Source organism: Xenopus laevis, chromosome 7L (assembly GCF_017654675.1).
Source record: "Xenopus laevis strain J_2021 chromosome 7L, Xenopus_laevis_v10.1, whole genome shotgun sequence".
Lineage (NCBI taxonomy): Eukaryota > Metazoa > Chordata > Amphibia > Anura > Pipidae > Xenopus > Xenopus laevis.
This window is the reverse complement of record NC_054383.1, coordinates 76,940,026-76,962,913: the sequence shown is the minus strand read 5'-3', so window position 1 is coordinate 76,962,913 and position 22,888 is coordinate 76,940,026. Positions and strand designations below refer to the sequence as shown.

The 22,888-nt window shown below is 36.0% G+C and overlaps 1 protein-coding gene across 5 annotated transcripts in view; it reads left to right on the top strand.

Moving 5' to 3' along the window:
* pknox2.L (PBX/knotted 1 homeobox 2 L homeolog) overlaps positions 1–22,888 on the top strand; it is a 381,764-nt gene that overhangs the window by 139,649 nt on the left and 219,227 nt on the right. The gene's annotated exons all lie outside the window — the stretch shown is intronic.

Genomic DNA, 22,888 nt, shown 5'->3' with positions numbered 1-22,888 from the left:
GTCAATCCAGAATGCCGTCATAAATTTCTTAAGGTCAGAATCTGACCACAAGGATTCAATGGCAGAAGAGCATGGAAAAGGAGACCTGCTTACAGTGTCTAGGTACATCTAAGTTTCTGCTTCAATAACCTCATTTCCTAAGCAAGAAATATACAACTTAGATTATAATGCTCTCTTGTAAATGCATATACCTTTTGCATATAATAAACATGGATAACACATCAATGAAATAAGATTATGAGTGACCCTCTAACAATCTCTCTTTTGCTTAATTGGCTATTTTCTCATATATACCGTATAAACTCGAGTATAAGCCGAGTTTTTCAGCACCCAAAATGTACTGAAAAAGTCTACCTCGGCTTATACTCGAGTCAGCATTTTAGGAAAGCATTATTTTTTTTTTTTTACCGTTTCGCTGCTTTAATATCCGTGAGGTTGCCTGTCCATGGATTCCCCCAGATTCAGCTCAGCACTCTTGTAAAGAAATCCTCACTGCCAATCTGATCTGCCTATAATGAAGAAGCAGTAGGCATGTTTAAAGATCGTTGCCCTTTTGCTCTCCCTGCCCCTTTCTCTGTGCAGACAGAGTGTTGACTGTGTGTGTGGCCCTTGCTGCTTCCCTGTGCCCGGCATCCCCTCTCTCCTTCTCCCGCAGGCCGCGGCCTCATTGCGCATGAGCGAGATTGCAGAGAGTCCACGAGAGTGGAGGCCGAGCACCAACATGGTGAGTGAGCTTCACATGCTCATATCCGTTTTGAATGTGCAGGTTTATTCCGGGCTTGGTCTCCGTCTAATCCTGCCCTCAGCAGGGTCTGACAGGCAAAGGAAGCGAGCGGCACTGCTCTAAGCTGTAACTCCAGCCTCTGGGTTTTGGGGCCTAGTCACTAGCGGTCCGCACCCGGGCTCTCCAAAACAGGGATCTTACTGGGACAGGAAGGGATAGATAGAGCTAGAGTTATGGAAAAGATGTGTCTGGTCGCTATGTGTATTGCTATGAACTGTGTGTCACAAAAACACTCCCCTGCCAGCCATGACTGCTGATTGAACTGCATTTACTTCCCACTAATGAAGACACAGTGAGAAAAAGCAGGAAGCATTGCGCTTCTACAAAGTTGATCTTTAAACAAGCCTACTGTTTCTTCATTGGTGGGTGGGCGGGTTGGCAGATCAAACGGGCCGTGAGGATTTCTTTACAAGAGTGCTGAGCTGAATCTGGGGGAATACCATATTATTGTCAATGAAGATGCTGGGCAACACCAAAAACACCTGATCTTCCCTAAACTTATTTTGCTTAGGTGGCAGTTCTTCCCCTAGGCTTATACTCGAGTCAATACATTTTCCCAGTTTTCTTAGATAAAATTCGGTACCTCGGCTTATACTTTGTTCAGCTTATACTCAAGTATATACGGTGTGCTTAATTTTAATGACCCAAAAAGATCCCATTGTAATTCAAGTACAGTATAAATATACTGTGTATGGATAACACTGGGATCCTTTTGGGTCATTAAAAATTAAGCATATAAATGAAATGTGCAACATAGGAGAAAAATTATGTATACTGTATATACTGTATATTAATATATATAGTGCACCCTGAATTGTAATGGTACTGTGCACATACGTGATTTAATATAATCTCTTATTTTGATAATGAGCACCAATAACTCATATTAAAAAAATATTTTTTATGTTGCCTGTGCAATATATTGATTAGTTAGTTAGTTTAATTGTTGGGGTTTTCTTTCATACTTTGAAGATTGATAGATAACATAGGAAAAATTTATATTTTTACAAGTATGTATGTAGGCTGTTTATCTAGTCATTTTGTTATTCATCATTACAGAACACATTTATAGAGTACACTGTCACTATATAAATAAAAATAGCATTAAATAACAATTGTATTTGACACATAAATATTAAGTGAGTTCAGTTTATGGAACGGTAAGGGTTCATGAAAGTTATTTGATGAATGAACTATAAATCATTGTAGATTTTTATCAGTCAGCTCTTTTCTTTTGCCAGCATCTTGTCTCCAATTTCTGTTCCATGCAAATTACATTCTAGAGGTGCTCATGTAGCTACAGGCTCAAGCTAACATTTTAGGAAGCATAGCTGAATGCAATATTTTGCAATAAATACATTCCCAATATCAATATCCAACTTCAAGGCTTATATACTAATTAAATCTAACTAACTAAAACTAACTAGCTGAAATCTGATTATTTCACGTGGTCTCTAGCTGTACATTATCGGCAAAGTTTGGGAATTGTCCCTGATGATGTTGTCAGTTGCCCAATAATGCTTGGCTATGTCTTAGCCACAGTCTTGTAGTCAGCCACTTGTAGCTACAGCACTTGTAAAAATATCATAACATTACAGGAGGTCTATGGGTGGAGATAAGACCAGCCTTGGACACACTCCAGCTGATGGTAGTAGAGGGTTCAGATTTCCCATTTGTACAGAACACATGAAAGCATTTGTACTGCCCTTCCAAGTCAACTTTAATCCTCACTATTAACATATGTGCCTTTTTTTAGCAAGAGGGTTAATCATCTCAGAAGATAATAGGAGGAAACACTGGCTCAAATAGAAAAAGTCAGGATTTCACTGTAGAGGGCTTTAACTAATTGTGAATGACTGCCTTCTCTTAAATTTGAGAACAAATAATGATGAATACATTTCTAAACCTACGCTTTACTGCATTTCTACTAGCTATGAGACACAGGTTTATTTAGACTAATTGCAGATAACTTTCCTTCAGTCAAATGTAGGGATGTCGCGGACTGTTCGCCCGCGAACATCGACTGTTCGCGTCCGCCGAATGTTCGCCAATTTGGGTTCGCCTTAGCTGGCGCTTATTTTTGACCTCTCACCCCAGACCAGCAGATACATGGCAGCCAATCAGGAAGCTCTCCCTCCTGGACCACCCCCACACCCCCTGGACCACTCCCCTTCCATATATAAACTGAAGCCCTGCAGCGTTTTTTCATTCTGCCTGTGTGTGCTTGGAAGAGCTAGTGTAGGGAGAGAGCTGTTGAGTGATTTGAGGGACAGTTGATAGTAACTTTGCTGGCTAGTAATCTACTTGATACTGCTCTGTATTGTAGGGACAGAACTCTGCAGGGATTTGAGGGACATTTTAGGTTAGGTAGCTTTGCTGGCTAGTAATCTACCTTCTACTGCAGTGCTCTGTATGTAGCTGCTGTGGGCAGCTGTCCTGCTGCTGATCTCTCATCTGCTGACTGCTGCCTGTAACCCAATAGTCCTTGTAAGGACTGCTTTTATTTTCTTTTTTGTTTTTTTTACTTTGCTACTCTAAGAGCCCAGTGCTATTAGTCTAGCTGTGTTGGGGAGTGGGACTGGTGTGCTGCTCCTCCTAGTAGTTCACCACTACCAGCACCAACCAGAGTCAAAATTGTTACAAAGTATCTTATTTGCACCTGTTAGCTGTTCTGAGCTCTCTGCCAAAAGCTAATTAAGTTAGAAACTGTTTTTTTTCTGGCTGTTCAGTTCAGAGCAAAGAGGGACTGGTGTGCTGCTCCTCCTAGTAGTTCACCACTACCAGCACCAACCAGAGTCAAAATTGTTACAAAGTATCTTATTTGCACCTGTTAGCTGTTCTGAGCTCTCTGCCAAAAGCTAATTAAGTTAGAAACTGTTTTTTTTCTGGCTGTTCAGTTCAGAGAAAAGAGGGACTGGTGTGCTGCTCCTCCTAGTAGTTCACCACTACCAGCACCAACCAGAGTCAGGTCGTTGCACCCTTTAAACAACTTTAAAATCATTTTTCTGGCCAGAAATGTCTTTTCTAGCTTTTAAAATTCGCCTTCCCATTGAAGTCTATGGGGTTCGCGACCCGTTCGCATTTTTGACGCAAGTTCGCGAATATGTTTGCGAACATTTTTTCCGCCATTCGCTACATCCCTAGTCAAATGTCAGTAATCTCAAAAAAGCCTAACAATCAAACGGCTTACTCCTAAATACACTCATAAACAGGGAAGATTTTTTCAAGTTAAAATCACTGATATTTTGAGTAAAACAAATCTCCCTTATGATAAGGAAATTATTCCCCTGCTCTGATGTGAAGTAAAATATTATTATCCTTGCAGCAAGTTGTCCAGCAGTCAATAAAAATCTTGATTTATGAACAATCAACAGAACTTTATTAAATTTTATTTAGTCAATATTTAAAAAGCATTATTATTACATATTTAAGTGCAAAAATATTCCATAATGCTGTAAAGTTTTGTATTAGTCATGTTTGTGAGTAATACATTTCATAAGTGTATTAAGTGTATTACTATGTAGCTATTGGTAGAGTTATTAATAGAAGCTTGAGTAGCTTAAGCAACATTAATAACTATGCAGGTTTGGTATCACTTTTTCTTTTCATTTTACTTAAACAAACTATTGAAATTCTCCAATAACTTTTGGCATAACATGTTACATTGAAATGCACGTACACTTTTGGTTACATTAATTTTTAAATAGGTGTGCCTGAACTTATACAAAAGGAATCTAAGCCATACCAGAAGTCAGCATTATATAAACAATACAGTTTTATGCATATACATTTACTTTTACACCAATTTTTTGCAATTTTTATGCAAAATAACCCACTCTTTTTATAAATATGTTCTTTAGAAAATCCTGTGTTCATTCTAGAAAGTTTACTAACTGAAAATGCTTGCAGCTGCGTTTCACAAGTTTGTGAAGGCTAGTTACAGTATGAAAATGTATTACCCAAGGCTTGCTGCACATGTAGTGACTGCCATAGTTTTGTGTCATTCAAAACATGGAGTCAAAATCCCACGAATGGTTCCACCACACACACTCTGGGGTACATTTACTTAGCTCGAGTGAAGGATTAGAATGAAAAATACTTAGAATTTCGAAGGTTTTTTTTGGCTGCTTCGAATTGGCTACTTCGACTACGACTTCGACTTCGTTAAAAATCGTTCGACTATTTGACCATTCGATAGTCAAAGTACTGTCTCTTTAAAAAAAATTTTGACTACCTACTTCGCCACCTAAAACCTACCGAGCACCAATGTTAGCCTTCCCCATAAGCTTTCTAAGATTTTTTGATCGAAGGAAAATCCTTTGATCGATGGATTAAAATCCTTCGAATTGTTCCATTCGAAGGATTTAATCGTTCGATTCAAGGATTTTTCCTTCGATCATTCCATCAAAGCATTTGCGGTAAATCCTTCGATATTCGAAGTCGAAAGATTTTACTTTGAGGGTCGAATATCGAGGGTTAATTAACCCTCGATATTCGACCAATAGTAAATGTGCCCCTCTGTGTCAATAGGAATTCAAGAACCCTGATACAGGCATTTTTTATGTGAAAACCATTTGTTTTGCAATGGGTTTAGTCCGAAAATCCTCGCAAAAACTATGAAAATTTGAGCAATTCAGGAAAAACCCCAAAGAATTCAAGCAATTTGGGTGAGGTTTTTTTTATTAATGAATAAGCTAAAATCAGCATGGAGTTTGGCCATAATTCTTTTTCATAAAATATGAGATACATTTGGATTTTAGTAAATATCCCCCTTAATGTTATTGATATTTTAAGTTGTGAATGAAGATGTTGAAGGATGTGCAAGATGGTCATAGCCATTTACAGTATTCTATTAAATAACACTGAGTTGATCAGTGGTTTAGGTTTTTGCACAAGCTGGTGTTCTAGTTTATCAATTTTCAGATTTTTAGCATTGGCACATTCCCATCAATACATCATATTTTATTCTGTGATTTTTTTCTGGTAGCATGGTCCTTGCTGAATTGCCATTATATACTCATGTGATAATATATGTGGAATGTAGTATTTTCTTTAGTCATTTCTACTTCCTTTACTATTAGTCTAGCTTGATAGAATTCCTGAATTGAATCAGGAAATTTAATTGTGAGTAGAGGATATCAGTATTAAAAATCTTACTGCTACCAAGTACAAATATGGAAGAAATAGAAGACTTTCTGTATTAGAAAGGCCATTCATTGGGATTAATTAAAGAAAAATAAACTTGTTTATATATTTACTCCAAGAAACATATTTATTTATTTATAGATTGTGAAGTCTTCTTGAATATATTTTTATTGACATGACATGGCTTAGTATATTTATAAACTAGTATAGTAAGCATTTGTAAACTAATTCCTTAAATTTTCTGTACAGATGAAACATTACTTGTTGATTGCTTCCAACTAAACTCTTTTCCCTGTGGAAAAAGCCCCCTACTTAATCCTTGGTTATAAGACATACACACAATCTTACATACAAGTGGGTTGGGATGGCAAGCTTTTATAATAATAATTAATTTTATAATAATAATAATTTTATAATAATAATTTTAAAAAAACTGTGAGAAATTAAAAAAATATAAAGCATGCTAAGGTGATGGATTTGTTTAAGCATGATTTTCCCTTGTTACTTACAATGTAGTCTAGAGTAGGAACCACCCATTTGTCACTGGTCTGAAAGTCAGATATTCTGGTATAGTATCTTGTTTTTATTCAAAAGTTTGGTAATATATTGCAGAATACTGTGACAAGAATATGATGCAAGATTAGAGCTCTCATAATAATCTCTATCTATGCTCTGAATTGTTTTTTTTACTTAAAAGAAATAAAGCATAGTCAGTTTGCTTGAAAAAATAGCAGATATCCATGGTATTTATTTTCCCCTATTTATGTCTAGTTATTAATTTTCTACCTGAAGCAGACATATATAAGTACTTGTATGTGTGTTAATTTCATCCATTGTATGCTAGCTTTGAATTGTATTCAAGTGACTAGTCTACTTTCCTCTGCAGCTTTCATATCAGTTTTTGGTGGTGTGATGAAATTCATATTACAAGATTAAGGCAGTCCATTAAGGACATTCCCAGCTGTAAGGACATCCCATGTCAACATTTTTATTTCTGGCTCAGAACATGCTGGTCATTGAAGAAACAGGCTGCCAGCTCAGAAAACAGACGCCACACTTGATGCCTGAGAACTTGCAGTCAGTTGGCGACAAACTAGAATATAAAAAATGTAGAATGCTGGGGTTAAAAGTTCTATGAGAAATCTTACATGCATAATTATCTTAAATGGTGCCATGCAGAGGTAGCCAATCACTGGTCTGTCATGGAAACAGTATTTAAATGAGTGTGCAACAGAAACCTTTCAATCATTAACAAGGAATGTATTATATATACATGTACAATAAAATGAGAATCTGTCCTTTTTAGCACAACATAGCTGTGTATATTTTAGAAGCAGTTCATATACAGTAGAAAACCCTTCTTGATTATATAGTGAATAAAGTACCTCCTTTTGTAAAACATAAGGATATTATAAGTTACCGTGGAGTTCCATGGCCATATAAAAAGACGAGGCCGAAAGGCCAAGTCATGGAACTCTGAGGTGACTTCTAATAGCCTTATATTTTACTAAAGGGGATACTTTATTTATTATAATACACAAGTTTCAGTGAGTCATGTGACAGTGAGTGAACATCACTAAGCGCCGATTATAAACAATGACATCACTAAGCACCGTTTATAAGGATATAATTTACAGGATATTCGTGGCTCTTGTGTATTATAATTATATTAAGAATATTAGTTCTAGATTAGACTGTTGGAACTTACATTTTATGAACAACTCGAACTCCCAAATTTGCTCATGTATGCACAAAATGTTTGTTTTCATTTTTCGATTCACATTAACCTTTATCATTATCAGCAACATTAATAATTATTAACAAAAGTGTAATGTTAAACAACGCTAATTAAGCAAAGGGAATATGTGTGTTTGACTTGCACCTTGTTCTATATGAAGTAAAATATATGGACATCACAGTTGGCACACAGACACATGAGAATATGTGAACTTCTTTGCTTATTGTAGTGTAATGGGTAATTGATATCTTTAGTTCACTGCAGACTTAGTCAGAAGCAATTTTGAAATGTCATTTATATCCTCAGTTGTCGATAGCATTCACCTCAGTTGCTCCCACAGGCAATGATAAGATCATTTGAGCATAAATCTCACTATTAAATGAATCAATAAACTGAAAGTATTGAAAAAAATGAGCAAACATTTTACTTCCTGTACAAAAATGACTTTTCTTTTTATAAATCGAACTCCTTTCCACTTAAGTTTAACAACATACAGTATATTGCTCTGCAGTGGAAAAAGTCAGGAAATAAACAAAAAAACAGCTAAGGAAAGAATGGAATGATATACAAATTGTATGCTCTTCATCTGTAGAATGGTTGATATTTGTTGAAAGCAGAAGGCATGAGGTATGTTAAGTGTGAATAGATGCCCAATAGCTTATTGACCTTGTAGTAATAAAAACAGAATAGACTTGCATGGCTCGGATTTTGTTATACGATTGCTGCATTGACTATAAGTTTCTATAGATGTTTTCGATGTTTATAGAAGTGTGGCTAAACAGGGCAAAGTTACTATATATATAATAAGGCAGAAATTATGGGTTTATACAAATCGGTGAAAGTCACATTTAAAAGTCACTTTGGTGAAATGGCAATAGGAACTGAAATATTATAGCAGCAGAACTAGAGAACCAAAATTACAATGCATAAATAGCATCAGTAGTGTGTAATACCATGGGGCAGATTTACTAAGCTCGAGTGAATAATTCGAATAAAAAAATATTCGAATTTCAAAGTATTTTTTTGGGTACTTCGACCATCGAATTGGTCAAATTCGATCGTATTTTTTTGGGTACTTTGACCATTGAATTGGTCAAATTCGATCGAATCGAATGATTCTAAGAAAAAAATCGTTCGACTAATCGACCATTCGATAATCGAAGTACTGTCTCTTTAAAAAATCCTTCGACTTCATACTTCGCCACTTTAAACCTACCGAAGTCCAATTTTAGCCTATGGGGACCTTGGTCGAATAAAAATCCTTTGATCGATCGATCCTTCGATTTTTATTCGATCAAAGCATTTGCACTAAAATCCTTTGAATTCGATATTTAAATTCGAAGGATTTTACTTCGAGGTTCAATTTCTAGGGTTCGAAATTCGACCCTTGATAAATCTGCCCCTTTGTGTCCTACAAGTCTTGCATTACTGTTAGAGTCCACTTTATCAAAAACTGAAAACTTTGCAAATTTGAATGTGTGCTTATTTATTAAAAACATTTTAATGCTAGCACTTGCTTGCTTAAAATGTAATAAAACACTGTAACTTCAACACAGTAAAACTGCATTGTACTCTTCATTTTTAATGATCCTGACAAATTTTAAATTAATTCCGAAAACTCACATTGAAAAATAGCTATCATTTTGAGAATGTAACTCCCATTATACATGAACTTGCCAGCTTTTAGATGCCAACTTTTTTATATTGAAGTTTTCTTGAAATTTTGAGATTTGGAGACTTAAATTCAAATTCACAATTGAGGCTGTAAAAAAAACTTGAAACATAGTAAAAAGTCAAATTCAAATGCTGATAAATCTGCCCCTAACATGGCAGTCAGGTACTAAGATGCTGCAGGTGAACTGCAATACATCAATCCACAAATAACAGTTGTGCATGAAGGCATGTTTAGCCCTTATTTTTTATAACAAATGGTTAGCTTCTAAGTTGTTACAACTTTTACTTTTTACGGCAGTGGTTGTTGAATTTTATCATTTCAAGACCTTAGTTTATAAGAAGGTTACACATTGGAGCAATACATTTATCAGTCATCCAGCCATAATTAAAATAATTTCTAGGACAGTCATATACTGTATAGTCAAATATAATTATAAATTGATGTTCACTCTTGGCTTGAATGTAATAGAAACCAGCTGATTAATAGAGGAGAATAACTGACTTCTTCTACGTTGTTTCATAATCAGAGAACATATAAAAAAACGACTCTCAACCATAGTTACAAATAAATCTAAACCTGAATTAGAATCATATTACACAATGCAAAAATAAATCCACTTTAAAACTCTGCTTTTTTATTATATTTTTAGAGCAAAGAGGAGGAACTAGGCAATGTAGGAAGACCATAGCCCACAACTTGCAGCCCCAATCTGTTTTGGAGCTATAGTTCCAAGCATTTATCGATGATGAGCAAATTTGCACCAGGTTAAGTAATCAATGCCAACAAATTTCAGATTTCATTGTTCTAAGGGCAACTGGCTGAAAAAAAGTTAATTATTGATTGGTTGCTATGGGTACTGCCCAGATTTGAATGTTACATTTCTGTGCAACCTGATTTAACTGGCTTCCCTGTCTGGTGATTTCATTTTATACTTTAAAATGCTTATACCTGGTTATTTAAGGCACATTTCCTGCAGCTTCTTAAGGATCTCATATTTGAAACATTTAGGAACAACATTTGACAAAGTCGTTTCATATCTAAAATTAGACTTTAATTCTTCTGCTGCTGTCCATGATCTATGGCTTAGCAAATGTGTTCTTTTGAGGCCTGACACAGTCTGGGAGTGAAGACCAATGATTAGGAACCAATTTTCTAAGAGGTAGACTAATTACAAGCATCATTCAGTATTGCCTCTTAGTAACATATGGCATTCCCACATTGCTGGCAGTGGAGATATCTCAATACACACAGAAAGCTAAATGAGGCATAGGATCACTCTAAGTTGAACCTAATATAAAGCCACAGTTCTATAAAGCAAAATTTGTGTTTGAAAAGCATCCCAGTAACATCAATATGTGGGTTAAATAAGCACTAGTATGTGGTTAGCTCCCACTTGTGGAGTCACATCTGGCAATGTGTCTGCATTGATCTCCATCTGCACCTACTTTACAGCTATTTTCCCCCTTCTCTTTGAGGACTTGTAACTAACAAACCATAGAACTGACTGAGGTGTTGGTATGGAAAGGCTGCCAGTTTTCCTGTTGAAGAGGTGTTGGCAGAGACCTTGAGTCATATAATACCTGTTTTCAGCTGCTATCTGCAGACACATACTTTAGATCAGTTTAGAGAGAGGCAGAAAGCATTCTTTAATCTGGGATGTGACAAGAGAGGAGTTAGGATAAAAGTATATAAAACTCCACCTGCGTCACTCACAGTATCTTGTTTCTTCTGGCCCTGCCAAAAAACTGGTATGCCTATTGGTCTCTTTTTTTTATTTCAAATGATGTTGTCCCTTGTTTCTATACAGACACTGAGAAGTCTTATCAGAATTTTTAAAATACCATAGAAAGCAATAGGTTGGTTCTATGTGCACATAAATGAAAGTAAAGCTTTTAGACAGAAAGATCTTCTGTGCTGTGATATTATAAGACATGTAATCAATGCACAGCAGGAACATCGTCCTTAGATGAAATGACACAGAGTATCAAGCCTGAGACACAGTAATAATAGGCAGACATAATTGCATTTAGAGGCAAATAAGCCAAATACAACTTTCAAAATTACAGATACATTCAGTTAAGTAGTGCTTCGCCTTCATTATCTCTTCTTCTTCCTTGGCACCAGATGAGTGTGTGGTCAATTTACAGTCACTTTTCTCTACACAAAGGCATTCTTAATCCAGTTAATAAAGTCTCTTAAACCAACAAGTTTGATTTGGGTTTTGTTCGTGGGAGCAGCCGATTCTTGGTGAGAGAGTATACTGATATAATGAACATCACTGATCCAGCAGCCATGGAAGTGTAGAGCTATTCTTTTAAAAAATGAAGGCTTTGCTCTACTTCCTTACACTGTGTCCCTGTAATGAAAACTGTAGTGCTTAGTGACAAAAATTGCAGCAAATCACTTCCTTTTGAATGAAATGTAATTCTCTCTTTTTACGGCACACAGGCACAATACTCATTGGAAGGGCAGATAAATACATAATCATTCCTGTGTGCTGTAAGAAGTCTTATATTTGAAAGAGATTTACATCTGGTGCAGCATTTATCCCTAGAAAACCATGCTGAGTCTCCAACTTCTTAGTAGGTTCTTTCTGCACTGGTTAGGTTATAGAAGGACAGGAACTTGATATACAGTAAAGTAGTAGGCACGTAATAGGTCAAAGCTGATATATTTACAATATGCCCCTCTCCCTAAGAGCACTGGCTGTGCAGCTGTGACATGTACAATAACTGTAGTTGCATAGTACTCTAAGTTTGTGTATTGGTATCACTGCATTAAAAATTGGATAACCACTGTCACAGTAGAAAAATGGTAGCAGCTATATTAATTTATTTCATTCAGCCTAGACTTCACACTGTAGGATGACTATATGAGGCCAATGAATAGGTAACATTAACTCTACTTTTATGTAAGAAAATATATATATAAATATATATCTAGATTAAACAGAAAATAAGAACTTTGTAGGTAAAACATAGTAAGCCAAGAGATAGGAAGTATTATATGAATGTTTCATTGTGATCTGTGTCCCATACATGATACAGTATATCTCTAGAATACCAAGTGGAGGTGAATAGGGGAAACCCCTGGTGTTTAGTTGTTGTCAGAAAAAAATTGGGGGGACTAAAGCATCACATGCAGAGTTCAGATCATTTTGCATACACTGATGAGCTGTATTTTTATATAGCTAAAAACTGTTGCCTGATATTCATTGGCTGAATAGTATCCAAGGGCTATCATTTCTCATGTAGTATTGTCTTATAACACTGTTTTGTTTGTAGATAAATACGTTTTATTTAACTTGTGTTTATGATATATTAATAGGTGATAAGTTGAATATCATTGCTAGGAAAAAAATAAAATTTTTCCCTTCTGTCTACCAATTAAGTAGCTAAATCATCACAAGGCTGCAAAGTAAGTGTTGAAGCTGTAAGGCAGCTGAAAAGACAGTATACAAGTATAGGAGTTAAAAGATGGTTTCAGTGGTTGAAGGGTTTGTTACAGTATAAGTGGAAGTAAGAGAATGCAGAACAGGGTGGCTGGTTCATAGTTTGTCCATACCAGCAGATTTACTATTTTGGGTGGATATGCTGAGGACATCAGCTCTAAACTGTCATACAGTATATGGAGCAACTGACCCTTAGAGAAGCCTTGGGGGCAGCCACTCTAATACAGGAGGAAGGGATGACTGATAGAAAAGAAAGGCATGTCTAGAAATAGGGGATTCAATTATTAGGAAGGTAGACAGTGTAATCTGTTGCAAGCACCCTACATCCCTATGTCTGTTCATGGTGCTAGGGTTCAGCATATCATGGAGGAGATGGTGGAGCTGGAGAAGACCCAATGGACATTGTAAACACTGATTTACAGTGTTAGGAAGAGGGAAGTCCTTAAAACAGATTTTGAAAAACTAAGTTTAAATTTGAAGACAATGACTTCTAGGTGCTTAATACCTGCTGTGATGTTTTGGTTTTTAGAGAACTAAGATGATTTTTCCATCAGCTCCAGGCTCTTTATCTGGGATGGATTGCACCTTAGTCCACCATCAGTGATGATGGCGCAGCTGTGTTGTGGGAGAGGAAGACTAGAAGGTTAGAGGAGATTTTAAATTAGACACGGGGGCAGTAAGAAGTGGAAGATAGGTTACATAAGGATCTGAGCATAGTAAGGGAAAATGGGGGTGGAGATATTACACCAACATTTATGTGCTTACTTACTATCAAGTACAAGTTACTGTTGTATTATTACATAGTAAAAGGACATTGAACTGCTTTATTAAAATGGACTTTCTGGATAATGGGTTTCTAGATCATATATCACATACCTGTACTTACATACTTTACGTACATAGAAAGTAAATCATAAGATCTTGCTCACAGTGACTTCTTCATTTGCATGTTTTATCTAATTTAAATGGAACCCTCTAGGGCAGAATCATTCTGATTGAAATTAGTTAAATCAAAAATGTATCTTGAACAAATCTGATTTGTAATATTCTCAAACGCTGCATCGGGTAATCACACTCCTCTTAACATAAATGTCCTTGTATGAAAATGCCCAGTCACTCAGTTCAAGAAAGTGGCCTAGTACCAGTTGTTGGTCAATAAAGCATCTATATAGCTGTCCATTTAGAAGTGTGGTATGGAAATACCATGGTATTAGACATAAAAGGACTATTTTTGAAGCATTAGATATTGAGTTCAAACTATTGAGTAAGCAGGAGTTAAACAAGCAGAAATATGATCATTGAGAGTCAGCATTAAAAAAATACCTTTAGAAAAAAAACTTTTACTTTTTTTTTAAGTTAAAAAATTTGACATGACAACTAGAAAGATGCTTTATTGTTATGAGGCGTAAATGGGTATAGACCAGTTTCTTGTAATGGGGCCCTTAACTGTCCAGATCCAAATGTAACCCTTGTAATCAATCTATCTATAATAATTGTACCCACTATCTTGGTTTCCCTCTTTTATATAAATAATTGAATACATCAGATTATAGAGATCAATGAATTACTATTATTACAGAATGCATTTAAATCATATAGAAACCTTTTTTAACCTTCATTTAACTATCCTAATATTTCTGCTGGTGGCAAAGATCTAACATTTAACAAGCACAAAAATAAACTAGTTCTTTACACTGACAACAAATCTCTATTTTTTAAACACTGGGTATCAATAAGTTTCCTGGCTCTTTTAAAGCCAGTTAAAACTAACAGATAAGTGTAAATCCACCTTTACACCTGCAAACACGTTAACACAATTAAACACATTTCTGTAAAGTGCGGTATTTTCCTCCCATTTATTGGCTGATTCCAAAAATAGAGTTGTCATAGAAACAGTCTCCTTTGAAAAAAAGGTCACTGAAAAGCAACCATGTTGTAAGAACAACTGGTAGAGATTAGATTAGCTAATAATTCTGTCTCCTTTATGCAGTGAAAGGGAAATAATATCAGACTGAACTTTTAAGCCCCTCCTGCAAATCAAGAGAGTGAGAAAAATCAGCAATCAAGGCTTTTTTTTCTTTTTTATTCCTCTGCCAGTATGTGGTAAGCTTATGTGTGAAACAGCATCCCTTCCCTCTGAGCTTTTAGATGACTTTAATTAAACCACAGTTAGGTCTGAGAAATGTGCTGAGAACAGATAATTGAATAATTTTCCAGTGTTCTCTTCGAACTTAGATGTTGATTTAAGTTTTAGCTTAAAGATGGTCTTTTATTCTTCAGCTGCTCCTGAGCTATAACTTTCAGGTGTTTATTTTCTAATCTAAATGTAATACTTTCAAGCATCATTGAAATTGGACAGAGCCCCCTTTTGCATGGAAGGACATTATTTGTAACATCTCCTTTCTGATCCATCTGCACACCCCGACCCATCTCAATTGCAGTGCTCATCATGCCTTCTAATGTCAAATGAGAGCAGGCTTCGAGAGACAGGAGTCAAGCCAATTCATTTATTATAGGGACAAACAAATCAACTGAAGTTAATCTGTAAATGCAAAACAAAACAAAAACAGTGCAACTACAGTACATAACGTCCGCTGCCAGGAAAGCGATAGCGGAACCAGAAAGCAGAGAGATTGCATGGAAAAATCATAGAAAGCTCAAGTCTGGATATAGCTGAAAGCTTTAAAGTCTATAAACGTGTGTAAGTACCCAACTGATAAACAAGACACGTGGTGGATGTAAAAAGTAATTTAACACCGTATAGTGGCCGTTTGGTGTAGTGTGGAACTACAGCTACCAACAATCCACTATGCTCTTTTTTCTCCTACCTTTTAGCACTGACTCATACAGACTGTTGATATTATAAGCTGTAAATGCAGTTTACAGGGTCAGACTGGGGGGCCCGGGGCTTCTGCCTCAGGGCCACCCCTCCGGACCCCAGGGGATGCTGCCTCAGCAGCTCCCGTCTGACAACCTACCTGACGCGAGCACAGATGCTCATGTTCGTCAGCGCATGCACGCCAGCGAGTGTCAGCACAAACTCACACATGCACGTCAGTGGGCATACTGGGTTTTTTTTGCTGTGAGTAAGAAAACCAGGGTGCGGATCTGGGCTGGTGGGGCCCACAGGAGCCGAGGGCCCCCCCAGGTTATTATCTCGCCGACCCAGTCCGACCCTGGCAGTTTGTCCCCAAACAGTTAACAACCTAACAATGCTTGGGTATTGTTTTGCTGTTTACCTTTATAGAAGAATAGGACTTCTCAAAGATGAAAAAAGAGTAGTGATAAGTGAATCTGTCCTGCTTCGATTCACTGAAAACTTTGCGAAACTGAGGAAAAATTCACAAAAAGGTGAAAAATTCATGAAATGCATTGAAGTCAATGAGCATTTTTACGTGCAGTTTTTTTTACACGCATGACCATTTTTTTTAAAATGCATTAGTCAATGGGCGTTTTTTTTCATGGCAACTTTTTTATCCTAATGCATTAAAGTCAATGGGTGATTTTTCTGCAAATTTTCACCGCAGTTTCGCAATAGAATTCCCACATGGCAAAGTTCGGATTTTCACTGCAAATCCATGGCTGGCAGTTAAATTCACTCATCAGTCATTAATATTTTCCAAAGTAATCACATTTTATTAATATTATTATTATATATGTTAAATATTATATATGTTAATGAACTTCTCCAGACCTTCAGGAAAAGGTGCTCAAATTTTTATCACAATTAAAGATAAATTTAAATTCTGCTCATTTTTCAAAGCATTTTCCCACTTCCCATACTGGGTTTTTAAAAGCATTCATCAGGTTAAGGCAGTCAAATTGTATTACAGGAATGGGATCCATTATCCAAAAACCCATTATCCAGAAAGTTACAAATTACGGGCCATCTTTCATAGACTCTATTATAATCAAATAACTCAAATTTTAAAAAATTATTTCCTTTTTCTTTGTAATAATTAAACAGTTCCTTGCACTTGATCCTAAGATAAATTTCATCCTTGTTAGAGACAAAAGAATTGTATTGGGTTTTCAAAATGTTTACATTATTTTTAAGTAGACTTAAGGTGCCTTAAGGTATCGAGATCCAAATTACAAAAAGACCTATCTGGAAAACCAGGATGGAAAAAGTCTTAATCCGAAAATCCGGCATCTCAGAACTGCCGAGGTTGTATATAAGTCAATGGGAGAAGTCCCGAAAATATCCTGATCTGTGCTGGGTTTTGTGCAATTATCCAAAGAATTTCAGGAAAATGTATTGATAAATAAGGGGAGATAACCCCTGTGGATTTGGTCAATTTATATTTCAGAAAAGAATGAGATAAATTCGGATTTTGATAAATAACCCCCTTAATGTTCCACATTTACACCCTACACCAAACACCCTACATATTGACAAAAAGTTTTTAAAAAGAAAAAGATTTAAAATAATTTATAGACCAGGCATATGCAATAATGAATTTGGCAGGCAAACCATTGGGCAAAACTAACTATCAGTAACTACCAGAGAGAAGTGTAAGTACATTTAAATATACCAAAAATGACATTGACTGATCTTATATTAATTCGTGTGTAAACTTCCCTTCTAACTATATTCCAGTAATTTCTCAAATTGAGTTACAGTAGAAAATCAGGGAAATTATGTAAAATCTAGGAAAATTTTAAATTTGGGAAATGTATTATGCATTATACTGTATATCGATGGCACCACAAAAACTGTGTAAAATGAGGGAAACTTAAAATCAGGGGATGTAAAATAGAGGTTTCACTGTATTTAAAGCTGCTTCTCTTTTGGAAAAGCACATCCATTCTTTGGGATCATCTGTATGTCTAGTTAAAAGGGCAGATTTACTAAAGGGCGAAGTGACTAACGGTAGCGAAAATTCGCCAGTGTGACGTCATTTTGTTACTTCGCTGATTTACTAACGGTCGCTGGCATAACTTCGCTATCGGTAATTCAAACGTTGAGCTCTGGCGAAGAGACGTAACTACACAAATTCACTAAGATACGAATTTTACTGAACGTTACCTCTATTGCCAGACTTGCCTTCGCCACCTCAGACCAGGCGAAGTTCCATAGAGTAGATAGGACTTCCTCAAAAAATAGTTGAAAATTTTTCTAAGTGCCAAAAAACGCTTGCGACTTTTAATTTTTCAGGGAGATAGGCTGCAAAAGATCGTAATTTATTTCTGGGGTTCCCGACTTCCCCCCTACATTTCCTAACACATGGCACATAAACTATACATTGGGCTCATGTGTAGGGCAATATATAGTGAATAAAGTACCCCCTCTTGTAAAATATAAGGATATTATAAGTTACCGAGGAGTTTCATGACCATATAAAAACACGAGACCGAAGGCCGAGTGTTTTTATACAGGTCATGGAACTCCGAGGTGACTTCTAATATCCTCATATTTTGCAACTGGGGGTACTTTATTTATTATAATACACAAGTTTCAGTGAGTCATGTGACAGAAATGACATCAGAACTCACCGTTTATAACTGATGACATCAGAACTCACTGTTTATAAGGATATAATTTACAGGATATTCATGGCTTTTGTGTATTATAACAACTCTATTTTCTTTTATTAAGGTGTCCCGGGCTTGTGTAGTGTAATGTATTGGCTGCAACATATACGTCCATTCAACTTTAACTTCCCGCCGTATGCAAATTAGCCAACGCTAGTGCAACTTCGCTTCACTTGCCGCAGTAACGCTAGCGCAAGTTCACCAGCATTTAGCGCCCTGGACGCAACTTCTGATTTTAGTGAATTAGCGTTGGCGAATTTACGCCTGTCTAAGTGTTGCGATCTAAGCGAAGCGGACGCTAGCGCAAATTTTTCAATTCAGTTGTTTTCAGATTGTTCACAAAAAATAAAGACCTTTTTAAGTTGCTTTCCATTTCTTATTTACTATTCAACCTTAGGGCAGATTTATCAAGGGTCGAAGTGAATTCGAGAGAATTTTCGAAGTAAAAAAATTCGAAATTCAAAGTAATTTTTTGGATACTTCTACCATCGAATAGAATACTACGACTTCAAATTTACTTCGACTTTGATTCGAAGTAAAAATCGTTCGCATATTCGACCATTGAATAATCAAAGTACTGTCTCTTTAAAAAAACTTATACTTCAATACTTCACCAAATTAAACCTGCCGAAGTGCTATGTTGGCCTATGGGGACCTTCTAGACCATTTTTCTAAGTCTTCACACATCGAAGTAAAATCGTTTGATCGTACGCTAAAATCGTTCGAACGATTTAATGGTACGATCGAACGATTTTACTTTGATCGTTCGATGGCCAAATTCAGTGAAAAATACTTCGACTTAGATATTGGAAATGTAAGTATTTCAATTCGATGTTCGAATTTCGAAGTATTTTACACTTCGAAATTCGACCCTTGATAAATCTGCCGCTTAATGGTCCTGTCTCTGGCAGCTCAGTAATCCATGTGCAGATTCTGAACTGGTAGAATTTGCTGTATTAGTTGATGCATTTCTCAGCAGCATCTTTGGGGTAGTAGCAACCATTGTATTAATTCTAACAGCCGCCTTTAATGAAACTCAGGGATTCTGCTCAGCAGGGACAAAGATAAGTAAATTATCAACTAATGTATGAATTTAGAACAGTTACAGAGTCAGTGACCATTTGTGAAAAACGGTCACAAATAAAAAATAGAAAGTAATTGAAACAAGCCTTTATTTCTGTTGAACTATGTGAAAACAACTGACAAAAGTGTTGGAAGGTGAATAACTACTTTGCATGGAGGACTTCCACTACATTGTTTGTAGAGATAAAGCCAGCAGTGCAGTAAGGTAAAGCCATTAACAATTTTTAGTCAGTGTTTACATTTACATTTCCTTAATTAGACAACATTTTGTTTTGAGGTTTAAATCCCCCAACCATTTACTATCTCTCTCTCTCTCTCTCTCTCTCTCTCTCTCTCTCTCTCTCTCTCTCTCTCTCTCTCTCTCTCTCTCTCTCTCTCTCTCTCTCTCTCTCTCTCTCTCTCTCTCTCTCTCTCTCTCTCTCTCTCTCTCTATATACATATATATATAAAAAAAAAAAAAATATATATATATATATATATATAGATTAGAACCCAGATTTTATGTTTCCCATGGTACTGCAGCAAAACAGTGTAATTTCCAGGAAAAACATAAAATCACGCGGGAAAAGAGATGACACTTGCCTGTATGGGACCGAAAAAAACCCGGACATAAAATCAGAGTTCTGCTATATAGCAATTTCATTTCTTGTAGTCACTCTTTCTCTTTGACTCGCTTGCTCTTTTTTGCATTGCTTCCTGCAGAAAGTTGTATTACTTTTGTGTAATGGTATTCATTTACCAGAAAGAATTCTTTTGCATAATCAGCTCTCTCCATTCAAGTCCAGGGGAAGTGCAATACTAGTATGTGATTTTCTGAAGATCATACTGAGTGCAAATGACCAAGGCAGGAAATGGACCCTGAATTTCTAGAGATTTCAAGACCAACTGCAGAAAACGACACAGTGGGTGCAGTTTAATAGCAAGGTCATTGCCTTTGAAACATGTGAACCCAGCAATAATCCCACTGTATGCTGCTTAAGGTTTTTGGCAAGAGGTTTGATTTCTCAGTTCATTATGCAAAGAACGGATTGTAAGCTCTGCAGGGAAGTAATTGTTTTCTTTGGAAATACTAAGTAGTGTCCTGTAAAAAGTCTACACAATTATTCTTGCTGTGGGTGCAGAAAACTGTGTTTGCAGCTGTGGCAATTCATATTATAGTGATGAAAATGTGCCAATCATTTAGAAATTAAAAAAAAGAAATACAATTAGATTTTATGGATATACAGTATGTAGTATATCTTTATACACTTTGTGTGATACTGCATATGACAATTTTGCTTGTCTGTCCTCGTTAATTTCAATACACATGGTCTGCAGATTTTTATCCCTAAAGAAATTGTATTGTTGGTGGGAAGTCCCAGGAATTTCAGCTGTTGGCTCCAGAGACTCATAATAAAGATTAGGGTTTCTGACCCATTCACTGTAGTAGTAATTGCATTTAACCCTCTAAGTATTGGCAAGAAAAGTGAAAAATAGTCAAGGGCATGAAGGCATGGGGGTGTTCTTTAAATTTACTAGGAGAAGACATCTGGTAGATTGGACTCCATTGCCTTACACATCATCACCCCACATTGCCTGGATTTTAATTGTCTCTCTCTATTAATAATACTTTCAGCTTATTGCTTTGAAATTTTCGTAGCCTAAGATTTGCATATTTTTATAAGTCAGTTCATGAATTTACATAGCTGTATGAATTGTACAACAGTTCTTCATATCCACCTATAATACAACACATTTTCTGAACCTTATTAAACACAATTCAAACTCAAGCACTTTTTTAAAGCCATGGCCAACACATATCATTGCCATTCTTCTCACTAACCACATTTCTGTCCATTGCAAACCTCCATAATCCCCATATTGTATTCTAAAGGGCTTTATACATTCTGTAAAACACATCTTATTAAAATAAAAGCCAGCCATATCATTTAGTGTAGGGCCAGTGTACCAATGCTGATTTCATTGATAGGGAGAACTGGGAAAATATATACTCATGGTTTGTTTTGATGCTTGTTTAAAATAAATCACGTTTTTGCATTAGCATCAGCAGAGAATATTTTCTATGCAATCCCAATTTATTGGCACCAGGAGGTGTAAATTGGGGAGGTAGGAGGGATTCTCTTCTGAAGCTGGATTATACTAAGTATAAATACAAGCTTGCCAGTTAATATTGCTATGACAACCTGCAGGCTGTCATTCTATTGTGTCCTATAAAGAAGCAATGAACATGTGTATTTTTGCCTCTAAAATGTAACTGTTTTTGAAATGGATAAACTGGCATTATATTTAGTATGAAGGGCACTAGCACAGTTCATACATTATGATCAGTACTATTATAAGACATATCCATTCAGCAATTTCTATGTGGGGTCAACAGTTTTTCACTGTCATTTTATTAGTTGAAATTAGAACATTTCTAGTGTCATTTATGGCTGGACAATACTAAAACATAACGCTCATATAAGTTTGAACATGAAAAACTCTGAGCAGATTTGTAGTTTTAAACTTGCAAGCAAAGCTGTGTCTGTATTCGTAGGCTTGAACTACTTCCATGCATATTTTCCACTATGCTACTCTCTAGATCATACAGTTGCTCACCTAATAATGTGACTATTCCCAATGAGCACAGTTTTGTACCACCTTTTCTTTACAACGTGAGAAAGGATACCCATGGTTTGAAAATTGCTTGTCCTCAGCAAAGGAATTTGGTGTTAGGGGTTTTCACACCATTATAGACAATCTAATCAACAAGTGTAGTGGACGTATTTTCAAATAGAATTCTATTTGATCATTTGTGCAGTTCCAGAGTTTCATTTTTGCTATATTTTATTAACAATTGTTTCTGTTGTGTAGATGTGAAAAGTATATATCAAGTTAAACAAACATATACCAGGCTATAAGAAAAGTTGTATAGAATGGTATGGGATCCGTTATCCGGAGACCCATTATCCAGAAATCTCCAAATTATGGGAAAGACATTTTCCATAGACTTAAACGACCAGTAACATGAAATTTTTTTTCCAAAAAAAAATGTGTTTCTTTTTAACAAAAAAAATAACACCAAGACAGTTTTCACTTTTAATTCGCAAAGTTTTTATTAAGAAATTACTTACCGAATCTCTGCTTGCGCTCTTCTTCAAAAACGGCGACAGGCGATGATCCATCGTGTGGCACTCGATTTCTCCTCCCTGGCTATCTCCTATAGAAGGCAGGGAGGAGAAATTGAGCGCCGCACAATGGATCGTTGCCCTGTCGCCATTTCTGAAGAAGAGTGCAAGCAGAGAATTGGTAAGTCATTTCTTAATAAAAGCTTTGCGAATTAAAAGTGAAAACTGCCTTGGTGGGGTTTTTTTCGTTAAAAAGAAAAAAATTTTGGAAAAAAAGATTTATGTTACTGGTCTTTTAATTTAAATCAAATAACTGTAATTTTCTAAAAAAAAAATATTTCCCTAATATTTTCTTACTATAAAATAAATA